Consider the following 14403-nt stretch of genomic DNA (forward strand, 5'->3'; position numbering starts at 1 on the left):
TGAAGTACAAGCAAATCTGATAAGAATGCTGCCTGCACAACAATCAGCGTTGACTAACGATACTGGCTGATCACAGATGTATAATCTAACAGATATAAGCCAAAACACTTTTTTAGTAGAGCATACTGCAGATTTGTGCTGCAGTTTAGAAATGGTGAAAATATTGGTTTCTGGTATCTGCTGCTATTTGTCTTGTTAACTGCTATTGGCAATATTAACTAGTGGCTGTATGTTCCATTGATTCTGTAGTCCTTATACCTGCGATGCAGATACATAAACTTAGATTATTAATATTCTGCTCATTCAGCCCACTTTCATGGTGTCTGTCAAAACTGATGGCGAAACGTCCTTACACACAAGATGCCACTTACTGTATGTGATAACCTTGTCTGTCTACTTTGATGGACAAGGTATCACATACCTGATACTGAGGGGTCACTTCCAACTTGTCATTTGTCAACAAGAAGGGTTACTTTCGAAGGAGTGTGTTTGAACCGGTACCATGAATGTTTCCTAATCCTAATGTTAGTAAGGTTTTCTTTTAAAAAGCAAGGCAAGGGAGAAAAAAAAAATAGTGCAAAACAAAACGGACCAAATGTGAAATGAACCAGGGTCTCTTGAAAATATCCTGCCCCACCCATGCCAACCTCCTTATGAGGACTTTGCTTTAATATGGGAATGTTATCTTTTAGTGTCTCATACAGCCACAGCTGAAGCATACGAGTGGAGCTAAAAGACAATTTCCATATACTGGAGAGATAAAGGAAGAGTCCTACAAGCTGCGTTACACAGAGTGTTGGGATGTAAAAAGCTCCATTTACTCATGTGTTGACTGGCTGAAGCACTTTCAAACAATTATATTTTCTTTCAATAATTATTTTTTGTTTCGCTGCCACAAAAAGACTAATTAACCATTTTCTTTCAAAAGTCATCAGGCTATTGACCAAGTTCTTATTTTGATCACTGAAAAGCATTTCATAATCTGTGTATTAGGCATATAGTACACATCTTCCAGGCCGCTTAGATCAATTTTTCCAAGCATCAGCATACGCACTGTGATGAAGTACAGGGATCAGTAAAGAGATCCAATACTCGCCAGGTTGAAAGCGGCGCCACGGACACAAACGACCAGGGAATAGTAAAGATCTAGAGACTTCACTTGGCTAGCTTGCTTGTTGCTTGGTCCACTCTGCTGCTGCGTCAGCTCTGGGCTGGGTATTGCTCTTTTTGATGAACTACGGAAATGTAAACAGCCTAAATGTCAATATAATTGACTGATGTAACCACAATAACTACACACCAATATTATTTACAAGCAAAGCATGTGTGTGAAATGCCTATAATGTACACGATCTGTGACTACAGAGCTGCTCTGAGTGTGTCAGAGCTGTATGAAGAGCTACTATAGCCATTCTGGGAATAAGTGCTTCACACTCATTTTCACAGGCCAGAGACTCCCGAGTCTCTCTCCCTGCTCTTGCTGCAGATATAACATGTAGACAGGCAGGCCATCTGTATTCTTCAGGCAGACACCAGAGACCATATTTTATATGTGGCCACCCAGCCTTATATAACCGTCTGTCAGTAGTGTTCTTGTACGACATCTTGATATAGTCACCCAAAGAGCAAAGAGGCTTGGATCTCTGGAAGGCATAGCGTAGAAGTAATCGCATATACTTGCATGTACAGAAGTAGGTCTCAACGGGGTATTACAACAAACAAAAATACAAAAAAAAAAAAAAAATCAGAACGAATTTCCCAAATCCAGCTGAAGTATTAACTAGACTGTAATTCTAACAACACTTTGACTGCATGTAAAATGTTGGGCATGAGAAATACTTGGATAGAGGACTTATCTTGGAGTATTCTGCCTTTCCTTAGTCACCAAATCACTTTTACAAGCCCAGCCTCCCCCTTTCTCAAGCTAAATGTAGCGGTTGTATTCTGAGCATTAAAATTGATCAAAGACTAATCTCTGCTAGAACGATGATTAAAATTACCATCTGTCTCCTTGTTAAGGGCGTAAAGTAAGCAGGGACCGGATCCCAGATTGCAAGATGCAGAGACATAAAGACAGAAAGTCAAAAAAGAAAAGTGCAATAAACAGAGGAGAGCGTGAAAGGAAAGACCGAGAGAAACAAAGACACGACTCAAAAACAGACAGAGGAATAATAAATGAACATAAATCAAAGAAACGAGCTTTCCTAACTTGGTCACTATGACCAATGCCAAACCAAGACTCTGAATTCCTCTGTGGCAGCTTCTCCCTCAGTAACTCTTTCTTTAGGCCGCACACATAGATGATGAAGCTCAGGGAGAAATGCTGTGGCTTCACTACTTTAAATGTGATCATAGTCTGCAGGTTTAGTAGAGCAGTAAAATGAAGTTTCAACAAGTAGGCCAGCTCGCTGCATTCAACAGATAAATCTCACTGAACTCTTTCAATGATTAGTGTGCTATTGCAGAATATATGATGAAACTAAAGCCCACAATGGAGTCACCATAAACACAGCAGTGGGCAAACAGAGTATTTCTCTCTATCACCAGATTCTGTCATTTCTTAGTTGGGGGATATGGGGAGGCAAAACACTGGATTGAGTACTTAGCAGCCACCCTTTTTAGCCAAACAAAACAGCCCTGCTGGTGCTGCTTCCCATAAACTACATCAGCAGTAGAGAAAACATATAATCATACTCCAGCAAAAAACTGCAATAACAGGAAAGAGAAAAACGATAAAAATCGACTATTTGCTACCCTCGAGAAAATGTAACCAAGGGGGGGGGGGAAAAAGCCCCATTCAGCATTTCATCAGTAACATAAATAGGAGCAGCTGGGGCAGAATAACATGCTGAAGTGGGCTAATTAGGACACTTGGTGGTTGGTTCACTGCTGTTTCAGTCTGCCTAGGACCCACTAAGAAAGAGTGTGTTTTCCCATTAGTCTGGAGTATTACACTTCAACACACACCTACATCATCTACAAGGACGTAGATGCAGATCCGGTGAGATCACCAAAGCATGGTTAGTCAGCTGATCCCAGGTCTTCAGTTTTCCTTAACTAGCCCAGTGCAAATGTTCTCAGTGGGTTTGTTTTTTTTATACCTCTCTCTGGCAAATGGTGCCCTTCACTCCTACGAAAACAGCCTTGTCTTCCGGTTCCGTCACTCCCTTCCAGCTTCCTCTTCTCTTCCTGTCTGACTCGGTATCACAAGCAAAAATCCCAGACCTCCCCGTTTCTTCCTTTGTTTTATAAAAGAGGCTGGGAATGCTGCATTTCACTGGTACTGGGAACCCTTTGAGAATTAAGTGTGACCCTGTGACCTTGATGAGTCACGATCAAGGTGCTGACAAACAGGAGCAATACGCCAGTTTTTCAATTAAGAAGCTCTGATTCTGTGTTTATAGAGGTTGATCACATGCATCCAAGACACAAATCTAAAATCATGATCCGAGTCAGAAAATCTCAACAAGATGAAGTCTTAGTAACAGCATCAAGTGCAGAGCAAACTCATAAATGACATCTCACTGTTGGTTATGTTCAGTATAGCTGCATTTACATTCTGCAACCACTTTCTCTTCCTGGGAAACACCCTTTATTGTCAAACATTACAAGAAGACGCATGATGTTTGAAGCACATTTTTTTAGCTTGTGTTTTAAAGGCTTTGCACTAAATTAACATAACAATATCTCCTGCAGCGAAATCATTCTGGCTAGTCTTCAGCCTGCAGTTTCATTCTGCTTCCTTTGCTTTCCCTTTTCTAACTGGTTGTTTCAAGTAATAGTATGCAAACACAGGTGGAGTTGTTTACATTGACACAGAGCTACTGTACATTTTCTGCACCACAGGGAGCCAAGCAAGCAGAGACACCCCATTTTAGCTTTTTTTAAGCCATTGAAGCTACTAATGCTTTGTTGAACACAACCCCAAAACACTGTGCCTCAACAAAATAAACAAAGCAAAGGGGTCCTTTATCAGGCAAGTCCATGTCTGTGCACACTGCAGCGAAATAAGCGTGTCTGTGCGCCCTGAAATGATGGAAAGTATACGTATGCACATTCTCACTCTATTCAACAGTAACATAATGCCCAGTAGCCCGTTCCTGTTTTCCATTTTGTAATTTTCCTTTTGGTTTGACGATGCAAAGCAGAATGCAGGCCATGGTCCCAAAACACAGGTGAATGCAAAAATGCGCTACGATTTCCCAGCCATATGCCAGTACCCTCTGGCATGCCTCCACCCACCTTTGCAGCTTCTCCCTTTCACAGGAAAGGAAGGTGAAGAGAAGAGGCAGACAGATGAGTGGAGAGTGGACACAGAGGATATGATACTGCATTATGTAAATCCCCAGAACAAATAAAACATGGACACTTTCAGTGTGTAGCTAAAAAATAAATTACTCTACTTCTGTTTAAAAAAAAAAAAAAAAAATGCTGAATAAGGACACTCTTTGGGGGACTTAAAGTCATGCAAAAGCAAATTATTTTTCATTCAACAGTACGTGCACAAAAATATGCCTGAAACATTGTGCATACTTTGTAAATAAATGCAAATCCACCTCACCTATTCACCCCTGTCAGGTTGAACATGTTTTCTGAGAAATGTGGGGGAGGACTTGCGGCAGCAAAGGCAACGCGGCTTGTGTAAAGTACTTAACGGTAAACATTGTACTTACACGCTCAGAGATGCCTTCTGCAGAGAGAAAAATATTTCTAATTCCCAGCTTTACTCTAGCTCTTACTGCAAGATGAATGAGGAAATAAAGATGTGTCTAGTAAAACTGGGCCTGTAGTGGCAATAACGTGTCAAATATCCTTTGAATGCACCTTCTGTGTGGATAATGTATTAACTTCTATAGCATAATTCCCTAACTGGAGCAGATTAAGACAAGAAAGGATGCTCATTCATTGCTTTCAAGTACAAACCTGCCCAGTCAATCCTCAGTTTTCTCACTCTCTCTGCTTACTCACCTCCCTTCTTCCACTTTGCCTCCCTTAGGCAGTAAGATGTTTCAGAGCAGTCATGTTTAATCAACATCTTCATGGACAACACAGGGATTTCAAATGGTCCACGGCAAAAGGTTTGGTTGTCACAATCTGAATAATTGTCTCATATCTTGTTTCATTCTCCTTAAACATTACATTCTTGCCCTGCACAAAAAAAAAAAAAAAGTAATGTATGCAAAATTACTGTTGAATTTTTGAAACATATGCACAGGTTTATTTTGTTGTTACCACAATAAATATGCCAGTAACTTTTTCTATCCCAGCAGGCTTGGGCAATCTGCATACAGCTGAGCCCGCTTCACTCCAAGTGAAGCAGAGAAAGTGGTGATGATGTTGTAGGAGACAAGCCTGCACCACTAAGGCATGACAAACTCTGATGGAAACAATAGTGTCCGAGGAGGAAGCCAGAAAAGGCGCGCCTCTCCAAGTGTTTCCACCAGAGTGATGAAAATCTTGTTGAAAGTGAAATAAGTTTCAGAATATCCCCTGACACATTCACTGTGGCTCAAAACAAAGAAAACTATTTGGATGTCAAAATGAATATATATATATATATTTTTTTTAAAACTATGAGGCTAAAAACAGTTCATCTACAAGGCTACGAGAAAAACAGGTGGAGGAAAAGGAATACGCGATCTGTCAGCTCGAAATGAGAAACTCTTGAGCTGAGAGACTTAACTTAAAAAAAATCCAGATACTTCAGTATCAGTGGAAACGTGCCAAGAATTTAGACTCAGTGATCGTATTAGAAAAGACAGAAGTCGTTTTTAATTAAAGATGAGATAGTTTAAGCTAAGATGAGACATAGAACACTGAAATATTTTTAAATAAAAAAGGTTAAAGCTAAACCTTTCCATGAAGTATTTTGTTTTCTTAACAGGCTATGTAAGGCCAGTTTGTGGCCTGTGTTGTTTTGGAAAACTGTAAATGTCCAAAAGGCAACAACAACAGCAATAGTAGCAGTAGTGGTAGAGGTAATTATAAACTGCTAGTAAATGAGGCCAAACGCCCACAACTTGTGTTGCAGCTGATGGTCGAAAATGTGATGAATTTTGATTATGTGTTTAGCATGGCATCACATCACATGATAATAATTTTCTTTGTAGGTAACAAGAAGATATTGCTGTCATCTTTCATATATCATTGGTTATGACAGAGGAAGAAAAACATGCCTGTCTGGGTGAGCTCCTGCTGAGTTCATGCAGCGTTCCTCTTTGATAGCAAAGGGCACTAGGAAGTAAGGGTGGTGGAACAACAACATCCAACATTCCCATTATAGATTCACCTTGTTAATATAAACACTGTACAGTGTGATTCACAGTGATAACTTTTGCTGATTCTTTTTGACACGACACATTCCCCTAAAAGTCACTGCTAAAAAAAAAAAAAAGAAAAAGGAAGAGGTTTTTGCTTCCTCAGTATCCCACACATTTCACAAAGCCCTATGCTTATGGTGTGCTGAGCTGTAATCTAAAAGGTTGGGCAGAGGTGAAAAATCAACAACAAAAGCAATTACATTCATAAAGTGTTATTAATGGTTTGGGTCACAGCAAGTTGGGAAAGTAACGACATGTCCTCACAGACTTTGTGTGGGCTTCATGACAAGCTGCCTCCCTTTTTTAAGTACCTTTCATCCCTTTTCTCCTGCTGGTTTCAGTGTGTGGATCAGAGTCACGGATTCATGCATAAACATAAATGTTATCCCAGAGGAGTATTCATTTCCTCTGGCGTGGACACTATAAATCACCTTGGGCCAAAGTAAAGAGTCTGCAGTCTACAGACTGGCGGCACAAACTCTAGTCCAGACTGTTTTTTTTTCATCATGCATCCAGGATCTTTCTTCCTGTACCTTCAGAAACTGATCAAGCATTCAAGTAAGAAAGAAAAGAAAAAAAAATTTAAATTACATGTGAAGTTTTGCAAGTAGAAGCCAACTCATTAATTGTTTTCCTTTTTGCCTCTATCAAAATTGCAAGGAAATAAGAAGCCACAGTGGGGCAGATTCTGTGTTTTGAAGTTGTGGGAGTTTCAAGGTCTTTCATCATCAATTTAGCACAATTTACTTTGGTCGACGACAGTGGAAAAAGCTAATCAGGAAGATGTGTGTGCACGCAACAGAAGGAACAAGATAGCAGAGGAAGGGGGAGGACTTTTCCAGACAGTTTCTGTTTGCGATCTAACTCAGGAACAACTTTAGAAGGCCTTATTTCCCCTTTTTTCTTCTGTTTTCTTTCTATTGAAGGATGAGGATGACTCAAAGATCCTGCCTCATACTGAGAGAAGATATCAACCCAGATAAGGCCACAGCTGAGTGCAAAATAGTAACAAGACAGCACAAGTGCAAGCACCAACATGTCACTGAGTGTTGGAGCCCAATGAGGGAATTTTAGCTTTTGTTCGATGCTAACATTTTTTCAGTCAATACACTAACTACAGAGAAAATTAAGTGCACGTAAATTCACAGATTTTCTTCATTTTACAATTCCAGAGCAAATACTTACATTGCTTGACAGTTGTAAGGGGTAATGGCCATAACAGCCCCTTTGAGTTGAAAGCGGTTCTAGTTGTAATTGGCCTCAGTTTATATGGGAGGGACAAAGCTGCCATTGGCCGGACTCCCCTATAGCACATGAGCAGACTAGACAAGTAATGTCTGCACCCCTTTTCCTGCAGTAACCATGGTAACAGTGGCAGGCAGGGGCATCCTCATCACCAGGGGGCAGTGTGGGCAGCGCAGCATGTTGTTACCCTTACTGCCTACCCTGGTATATCGTCTTGAACATGCACACACACACACACACACACACACACACACACACACACACACAACACACAAAGTGCCACACAGTCAAACTAAAATAAATTAAAATGGACACAAACACATGGATCTGTGAACATATGACACACACACACACACACAGTCATCTGCTCCTGACAGCTGCCCCTTGGCGCCTAACAGAAGCCCCCTCCCACCCTGCCTCTCCTTTTGTTGCTCACTTATTGTTGAGTTTTCCACCAAACAAAAACGCACATCCTCCCTTGACACCAGCTAATTGATTATTGATGGTGCCAGGCTAAACTGACTTATATTCAAATACATGTGAAAGGAGAAAATGGTAGAGACAATGCATTCAGTGCCTTTCATGAAAATGAAGTCAGTCAAGGTATTTGGATGTAAAGCTTGAGGTCTCTCTTGTCTCTTGTTTTGTAGCTGCTGTAGCTTCATAGGCAACCTTGGAAGCACTTTGAGGACTAAAGCGAACGAGGAGGAAGAATATAGTTAGTGATCTGGAAAACGGTGGTTGGAGAAATAAAAATCATAAAAGCCTTGATGGCTTGCTGGGGTGACAGTCTGACTTCCAGCCGGTGAGAAGATCAGTGACAAACAAACAGCCAGACTTGTTATTCTGCGGGTACCTATGCCATGATTCCTGCCCTTATCACTGGCATCGCGTAATTTTGTTACACGTGGTAAATATAGGATGGTTTGTGACAGCAGAGATCAGATAAAGTGAGAGTGCCTGGGCAGGGGAATGTGGAAATGGGGCTGAATGCCTAAACAGGCTGTTGTGTGAAGGAGAGAGACTGATGATTGTGGCAGGCAGATTGAGGCACTAAAGAATGGCAGAAGCAAGGGATCCTGTCCCATGGAAATGTGTCATGAAGTCAGTTCTATTAACATCTTAATAAAGGCTTCCCAGGCCCTGGAGAGCATTCGTGAGCAGACTGCCTTCTCCTCTCACATAGAGGCCCAAAGCTGCTGCTGCTGCAGCATATCAAGGAGAGAACAGTTAAGTTCTGCCAGTATTGCATTGTAAGAGTGTTAGGCTTCCCAAAGGAGCAGCCTAAATGCCTACCCACAAACATGCTCCACTAAATTCCTTTATTCCCCTTTCCCTCTACTTTCATTTACTGTCCATTTCTCCATCTGTTGGATTTAGTGGCCCTACAAAAGGCTTTGTTTCAGCAAGCTGGCAAGCTTTGGGACAGCAGAGTGTGCATTGGGGTTCACTGCTAAACTTGCCACCATCAATAGGGAGAGCAGGATCTGGACTGGCCACGGCTGCACGGCAGAGGGATGACTGTTAACCATTCCCTCTTGGTCCTCTGATGAGACCGGCTGGAGCCTGTCTGGAAGCTGGAGACACACACACACAGCCTATATCTTGTTGGGGGAAAAAAAAGCCTACAGCTTGACAGATATGGGGAAACAAACTCTCTCAACAGGCTTATCACAGAGTTACAGAGAATAAAAGTCCCAGCACGGTAACTGCTACAGCAGAAAAGGTGGCTTTTTTCTTTCAAGTACTCACTGTATATGATGAAAAATGAAATGCAAAGTGGCATTGATTTTTGCACTCTGTGCTATGTGTTGTTCATACTGAGCAAGCTGCTACTTAACAATGTAGTGGCCTGTAGTCATCAATTTAAAATGGTTTCAACGATTCAATAAGTCACTGAATAGGCAACAAGCACAACTACTCAAGATGATGAAAACGGCTACAGCAGCATGACTAGACCATTAAATGTAGCCCTGTGGTGTTTTCAAACATCTGCCATTGTGTGGAAATTATCAAAGAGTAATTCTGTCCTGTATCTTCCCTGGCATCTATAGGTTCAAAATATCAGGGGAACTTCTTTAAATGAGGATATAAAAACACAGAAAGCAGAACAACGGATTGAGTATTGGATAACAGGTTTTTTTTAATGGGTACAGAGTGTTGAATAGCTCTTTCTGCACTAAGAAATTGAAAAAACACTTCATAATGATGCCTCACCAATATCTGAGAATCAAAAGTTTCTTGTGGTGTAATCCACAAGCAGAGCTCCAGACTTTCACTCCTAATTTAACATATAAGCCGTTGTACAAACGTTTGATAGGATAATCATCACCTAAAGAAACTCTCTCTACTTGGAATCTGATGCAAGACTCATCAGAGATCAGTTTTAAAAGAAACTTTTTACAATCAGTATCCAGAGGGGAGAGAGCAAGCACGGAAGATATAAATTGAGCAGAGTAGTGGTTGTGATCTTCTGCTTTTCACTGAAGCCAACCAAACTCATCACAGACTAAATGTTCTCCCTGGCTCCACTTGATCATTATCACCAAAGATCCAGATCTCTCTTATGTCAATTCTGTTTCTCTCGCTCACAGACACAGACACACACACTCAACATAAATACAGATTCCAGACACAAGCATGTGCATAGCAAGGCTGAGTGAGCGGAGCGTGTGTGGGTCAAGTAGATTGAGATCTCTGTTGTGACAGCTGGACAGTTGAGAGGTTCAGATAAACAGCCCACAGTGAGGGAAGACAGGAGGCCAATTGCATTAAAACAAACACTCAGTATTTGTACACTCTATCAGATAGGAAAGAGAGGACCTATATCTATAAGAGAATGAGTCGGTGAACCCACAAAAGCACCGTTATCAGCATGTGTTCAAGTGTTTATGTATGTGTGAAACCAAAAGACAGTTGGGATAGTGGGGGTTGTTGTAAGCTTGGGGTGGGGGGGGGGGGGGGGGGGGGGGGGGTGGTTCGGAATACACAGCCGCTGAGCACATTTGCAGTATTCACTCATTAAGAAATAGGTCAAGGATTCTGCCTGCATGCGTAGCGACTTGTCAAAATCTCTCAAGCTAAATTGTGGCGAGTCTGGCTGCCTTAAGGGGGGAATCCAAAGAGGAGCAAGCGGCATGCTGTGTGAATGCTGGTGGTGAGAAAAGCAGCAACAACTCATTCAGCAGCAAATTGTGCTTTTAAAAAACTGCTCTGAGTATCAGCACGGCTGCTAAAGAGTCCAAGTAAAAGGACTCGACCGGAGAGGGGTTGTGTGTTCACATTATAGCCAAATAATTAACTCAGCTCCTTGTTTAGACTCTTTGCTCTTCATCAACAGAGGACGCTCTTGAGCCAGCAAGAGTTTGTCGCAGATACTGATGGATGCTGATGGTGGCAGCGGTAGCTGTAGCGACAGGCAGCCTTGTCCAGGAGATTATGATGCCTTAGACTCTCTTCAAACAAGGCAGAGCACATTAGAGGACCAGCTTCTCTTAAGAAACTGATATAGGTCATTCATTTAAACAAAGCAAATGAAATTCCAAAATATGTTTGGCATGAAGACAATATCCAGAATAATTCAAACAAAAATGCATCTATGCTGTACGCTGCTCAGACTACACTATTAAAGAATGAGAGATTGAAACATTCCCTGGGGAAATCTAGAGGTAAAGTACAGACCTATGCAAATCATTCCAGAATGCACTGCTGATGACACAGCGACACTAAATATCTAATCAAAATAGCCCCTTATAAAGAGGTAAAGTGGGGAAGCAGCGGCAGAGAAGCATCAACAAAGCTTGATCTAACTTTGTCCAGTCAAAGCAATTTCTCTCCAGCTTGGTGAGGTTAACCTTATTGATTGGATGGATGTGTGATGTTTTGGTTCTCAAAAGGCGTTCTTGAACGGCATGAGTTCAAAGACTTCACTTGAAAGCAATTCATTGAGCAGAATTCTTAACATTTCTGCTTATATCCTCCATTATTTGAAAGGGGAACAAATGAACTGAAATTCTATGCTCTCAGAAATATTTCACATGATGAACAGCAGAAATGTTTTTAACGAACAGTAATACAGACATGGGTTACAGAAGATTCATAAATGATAAAAAATAAAGTTGAACTAAAATAGAAAATAGCATAGTCATATAGCAGCTGCTGGCTGGTCAATCGGATAATGAAAGCACCACAATATTACAGAATGTCTCCTTTTTCTTCATTAGATTGGAGTTAATTGGGTGAATATAATCAGAATGTGATAATCAAACCAATGCTGAGTGCTGGTTTGTTCTTCCAAAGGCAGCAATTTCCACCCTGGTGGTTGCTTTGGGGTCAAACTACTGTTTCATTTTGAGATGGATATTAAAATAATTATCTGAATGGGTCACGCTTCAGATGCAAAAAAAACCTGATTGCACCAAGAAGGAAGGGGTTTTGATTGCACAAGCCGAGGGATTAATATGCTACCCATCAGCCGTAGCAGATGTAAGTCATTTTCATGCAAATGTAAGGCAATTTTCTACTTAAGACAACATTTATTTTCTTTAGAGTCATTGTCATGGGTGCTTGCTGGTGAACTGGCAGTCAGACAGGGAAGGAAGATTTGTAGGTGCATCTGCTGATCTGGACAGACGAGGTCTGAAGTCAACCTGGAATACTAAATTGTTGCCAGCTGGCACTATTACATTACGTTGTTGTTGTTTTCAGTGTTATAGTTTAGGTTTTTGATTTTGCCACTTGAGAATGAGGCAACAAAAGTGGCAAAATTTGCATAATGTCACGTTGTGAGACCAAGTCATTTTGAAGTGAGATATTTAACAATCTCCAAGTCATTCTGACTTTAAATTCATAGATCACTTGTTGCAGAAAGGCAAGGATCCAGATCTGTAACCTGTTACCTGCCAGTATATCAAAAGTAATAACTATGTGTAGTCAAAAGCAAATTTTGATTCTTTGTTAACACACAAAGGCTATTTCCTGAGGATACTGTGTGGAAGACCATGCATGTGTAATTGTGAGACGCCAACAAGGTCAACAAATCAAAATTATTAGAAAGCCAAGCTCTGTGATGACTGCAAGCAACGCATTATAAGCACTCTAAAAATAACTCCTCTGGTCAAGTAAGTTCATTATATACTTACACAATCAGAAGAAACTAACAAGCAAGAATGATGCTAACCTTATGATGTATCACCTCAGTAAAACCTACTGTAATCCAGTAATTCTTATGTACTGTGAGGCAACCAAATTCTAATGAATAGGGGAAAGAAGGAGAGTAAATGGCATTAATGTAAAAGATTACAGACCAACGACTGTGCGTAAAGCCTTTTGTTGATCTAACTGCAGTGCTTTTAAATGCATAAACCCCGCACGGTATTTACAATGCCACCTTGTCATTCTAGTGGGAGCAGTGGCAACGATACAATGTACCCCAGCACTGCACACAGCCTGCAGCCTGAGATGAAAAATGCCTCTCCACAGTTGACTCTCCGCAGTGTCGGATATTAGCTCTTTGAGGAACAGAGTGGCTGACAGTCATAGGGGATTTACGCAAATATTTGTGCCCGGTAAGGCTGATTTAGCCTTAACGAGCGTGCTGATCATCACTCACCTCTTCATTTAAAGTGAATCTCCCGGTTATCCCTATCCTGTTCCCTCCAATGCTGCTGCTGTCTTCTGGGCTTTAACTGATGCGCTGGACTCGCTTCAGTTCCAAAGCGGGTAAGAAATGTTTCCAAATGCTCGAGCAGGTCAAACTGTCCCTTTCAGGATAGTTTTAATAGTCAGTAGCCTACTTCTTCCAATTTATAAATACTGCCTGTACGCATACGGAACCTGTGAAGGGACGGCGTCATTCATTGAAGTTGAAACCTTCGTCGTCGCCGGTAATTCCGAATTCAGCGCGTAAACTTCGTGGCAGAGCCTTCACCATCTGAACTGACCTGTTACTTTACCAGACCATGTCACAGAAACGGCACATTCCTTCAGTTTGGCATTCACCGTCCTCCGAGCTGCTCTGTAGGACATGAAGGTTATGTACAAGCCGTGGCCAGAGTTGCCATCATCTGGCGTTGTGATTTCGCAGCATCGGTTCAGACCCGCAGCGTGGCTTTCTCACAGGGCTCTGCCGGACTCATAGAAATCGGCTCCATCAATGTACAGTAGTCTGTGTATGCTGCCTGTAGCTGGCACACTGCGCTTTTAGACCCAGCCCCCTCACACTCCTCACGCTCATTATGGTGTTAACTGTTTCCGCCCAAACATTAATCATACATAAAAGAAATAAACATTTACGTCGACTACCATTTAATAATTCACCAGTTTTAGTACAAAACGTGGAGTTATAAAAAGTAAAAGATTTTAAACGTTAATATTTAATCACACACACATACAAACACAAACACGGCGGGTTAGAGAAATGTGCAGAGCACCATCTACCCACCTGCCAAATTACATTTTTACCAAAAATAACAACAATAAAAATAATATGCTTCAGTAAATATACACTAAAGTTCTGTAGCGTATTAAGCATGATTAAGAGTTTGGAAAATTCTTTTAACAAATGTCTAGTTGTAGTTTTCTTTTTAGGAATCGCCTATATAACTATAAGATATTTGTATCACAATTATGAAAAAGAAAAAAATCTTACCTATGACAGCATTTTGTCCTTGCAGAGCACACTGAAGCCGGTGTCGGTGGCATGTGCTCGTCCAGCTCTGTTTCTGTTAGAGTACTGCCATCTATGGATTAAACTGTGAACATACTTCTCGCTCCATCTCTCTCGCTATCTCTCTCTCGCTCTCACTCGCTCTCACTATCTCTTATATTTTTGGCATTT

At 41.2% G+C, this 14403-nt stretch overlaps 1 protein-coding gene across 1 annotated transcript in view; it reads right to left on the reverse strand.

Annotated features, from left to right (window-relative positions):
• Nucleotides 1-13706, reverse strand: part of plxna2 (plexin A2) — a 160919-nt gene extending 147213 nt beyond the window's left edge. The window contains exon 1 of the mRNA XM_085261099.1: nucleotides 13177-13706. The gene's annotated coding sequence lies outside the window, so the exon portion shown is untranslated. The remainder of the gene's footprint in view (nucleotides 1-13176) is intronic.
• Nucleotides 13707-14403: the final 697 nt, after the last annotated feature.

The sequence above is a fragment of the Mchenga conophoros genome, linkage group LG20 (genome assembly GCF_057382185.1).
Source record: "Mchenga conophoros isolate Kocher_MC1m ecotype Shallow Benthic linkage group LG20, M_conophoros_male_GT1.1, whole genome shotgun sequence".
NCBI lineage: Eukaryota > Metazoa > Chordata > Actinopteri > Cichliformes > Cichlidae > Mchenga > Mchenga conophoros.